We start from the raw sequence: 3,286 nt of genomic DNA on the forward strand, positions 1-3,286 counted from the left end.
GGAGGACCAAACTTCGTGGCGAGCTTTAAATGTGTCTTAGGCCTAATACCACCGAAGGCTAAATTAATGTATACAAGGAGGACCCAACTTCGTGGCGAGCTTTAAATGTGTCTTAGGCCTAATACCACCGAAGGCTAAATTAATGCAGATAGCATCAAGTAATTAAAAAGATAATTGTATATCATAACAGTATATTTCAATCTCACAATTTTTAATTCTATTAGTTTAAATGACTGTTTAGAAATGTTGCCCAGAGTCGTCAGCAATTTTTTACAACCACCATATATTATTATAAAATCCCGAGATGAAGCTGAAAAAAACAATTATAAAAACTTTTAGGATTTTTGATAAGCATATAGTAATATTAAGCTATTAAATACCAGAGTTCGTCTACTTTATTTCAACGTCTCTTTATTTCGACAAAAAGAAAGTTGTTTTTGAATATTTTTATACTTGAAAAATTTAGTGAAGAAACAAGGAGTTTATTTTATTGAATTTAGATCAAAGCTACATGAAGGATATATGTGCTAGCCATCCATAATGTTTAACAGATAGACGGGAGTTCTTTGAAGGAGATATATATTTGATGTCCTTAAAAACTTTTGCGCGATATTGAATACCTTAGACTTAGATGTCAAGTTCACAAATGGAGATATTATTAATCTTTTACCCATCCCACCAAAACAGGTTTTTTCATCGCTACACTTGCGTCCATTTTTTAAAAACCTTATTCTCCAAGTGAACACTTAAAACGTACGAAGATTGGTTCAATTATAGTCCTACATAATAATTATAGTACAATTTAATCGTAAGCACGTAATAAACGTTAGCCTTCAAAACTAATTACCATGACTTAACAAGTCATGAATATACAGGGTTTCTACCGTTTCTCTTTCGTCGGCAGATTAAAGATTGAGCCGAAAGTCTGGATACAACTATGAATGATGTTAATTGCTAGAAAACTCCCACACTGGCGACTCCGGGCTTCGACAATTGGGTAAAATTTGGTAATTGGGTAAAACAGCTTCCCACGAAACTGGGCCAAATGTCACCAAACAAAAGTCAATTTGTGACAATAGACGAGTTTACACAAATACTCTACGTCTTATTCAAAACGTTACGTTCTTAATGACATTTGAAATATAAAATTCTCTGATCCGCCCTAAAGATGACGTAAATTATAAGGCTAAAGTTTTATGTAGTAGATATACAGAACTCTTTTGACATCATAAGCTCAGCACTAGATTATTTTTTTTGTTAACTGTTAGCCTTGACAACATGAACGATACGTCCACGGGAGACAGTATTTGTTAAATATTTGTCACACAAGTGTTGCCATTCTTAAGTGTGCATCTTTTAACAATCAGTTTACTGCTGTTCATAAATTTATGGGTTGGGATTCTTTATTGTCTACGTGTCCAAGATTCAACACTGTGACTTACTAAACATTCTCATTGAGCGAAGTCACTATATATACAGTAATTATGTGAATATATCCAATTGTATCAAGGAACAAGACCACAAACATGCACGCTTCCACGTGGATAATGACTACTGGTCATTTGCCATCGTTGATGATGTGGTATTCTGGGTAGGAATAATAACGCATATAAATAAGATATGGCTAACAGCACGAGGATCGAAGACTTCGTTGAAAGGAGAGCAAAAATCATAAACACTTTTATTATACAAAGGAACGTCAAAACACACATCTGGATTTAGATTCATACGGACCTGGGAGGGTCAGGTACAAGCTTGACCTCTTCCTCCATATTCGTTCGCTGAATGTTTGTTTGTTTGTTTTGAATTTCGCGCTAGCCGTCCCTAATTTTAAAGAAGGAAGGCAGCTAGTCATCACCACCTACCGCCAACTCTTAGACTACTCTTTATCAACGAACAGTGGTATTGACCGTCACATTATACAGTCCCAAGGTTGATAGGGCGAGCACGTTCGAGGTGGTATTTGAACCTGCAACCCTCAGATTGAGTCGAGTGCCCTAACCACCAGGACATACCAAGTAAATTGTTGAATGAAAGTAAATCTGAGCGAATTTAAACTAAATAAGCTGAAATAAATTGAAGGGAAAAATTAACAGAAAAGAAACTAGTGAATCAATGACGCCTATACAGCTTAACCAATCACAGTCAAGTATTCCTATCTGACACTTGTGCAGGCAACATCGCACTATAGCTTTACTGATCACAGTCAGGTATTCCTATCTGACACTTGTGCAGGCTGCGTCCCACTAGCAAAAGGAAATTCATTAAAATACAACTAATGCATGTGATACTATAGAGAAACAACCTAGACTGACACCCATCATAAAAGTTACAACCCTAGCGACATACGTTTCACTTGGTCATAACGAATGTCCGGCTTTTCAGGCAACATACTCGAAAACTAAACATCTATTACTGTAACTTTATAAGAACGTATATTAAGGTACAGTCTGTGATATAAACCTACATCACAAAAACTGTGTGACTGTCAACACATTTTAACTTACAATTGTATACTCCAGAACTCTCAACAAATACAGAGTATTTGTTTGTTTGTAATTTAGCACAAAGCTACACAGTGGGCTATCTGTGCTCTGCCCACCACGGGCATCGAAACCCGAATTATAGCGTTGTAACTCCGCAGACATACCAATGTGCCACTGGGGTGCACAACAGAGTAAACATTGTAGGCAAAACTAAGCACTATATATAAAAGTTTAATATTTTACCCAGTTTCACTGCTCATCCTCATGAAATATGGGCATAAATTTAAACCACACTTAAACTCACCAATAAAATTACAGTTGTTAAACACTACTTGATGCAATCAGTTGACTTAAATATACATCCTCTCTCCTGTAAATAAGCATAAGATTATTTTCGATCATTAACAAGTGAAATAACAAAAATTAGCGTTTTAACACGAATTGAATAAAATTGAAAGAGACCGACCCTGCTTTCGAGACTTTCATACAGAACGTATATCTTACATAATCAGTATCGACATCTCATACTTTTTTCTTACTGCCAGCATTATAGCTTCATAACAGTAAAGCAGACGAGCAGTAACCAAAATCATTATCCTTATCCTCGTCTTTAAGCTGTGTTCGGCACGATGAAAGCATTAGTGGGGTGGAGGGGTGAGGGAGTGAATAAAGCGGATAAAGGAAATTTCTCGCAAGGCAAAAAAGTGTGAGATTAAGACCATCAGTCGAGGAAGCACATGAAGTCCACAAAACGTGTATCATATATATGCTGGCATCAGTCGAGAGTTCACACTTCATTG

General features: G+C 36.2%; 1 protein-coding gene across 1 annotated transcript in view; it reads right to left on the minus strand.

Moving 5' to 3' along the window:
• The window catches only part of LOC106464011 (disco-interacting protein 2-like), a gene marked incomplete at its 5' end in the record, with an annotated part of 79,650 nt that overhangs the window by 72,784 nt on the left and 3,580 nt on the right, over window positions 1–3,286 (minus strand). The window lies entirely within an intron of this gene.

The sequence above is a fragment of the Limulus polyphemus genome, unplaced genomic scaffold (assembly GCF_000517525.1).
Source record: "Limulus polyphemus unplaced genomic scaffold, Limulus_polyphemus-2.1.2 Scaffold1540, whole genome shotgun sequence".
Lineage (NCBI taxonomy): Eukaryota > Metazoa > Arthropoda > Merostomata > Xiphosura > Limulidae > Limulus > Limulus polyphemus.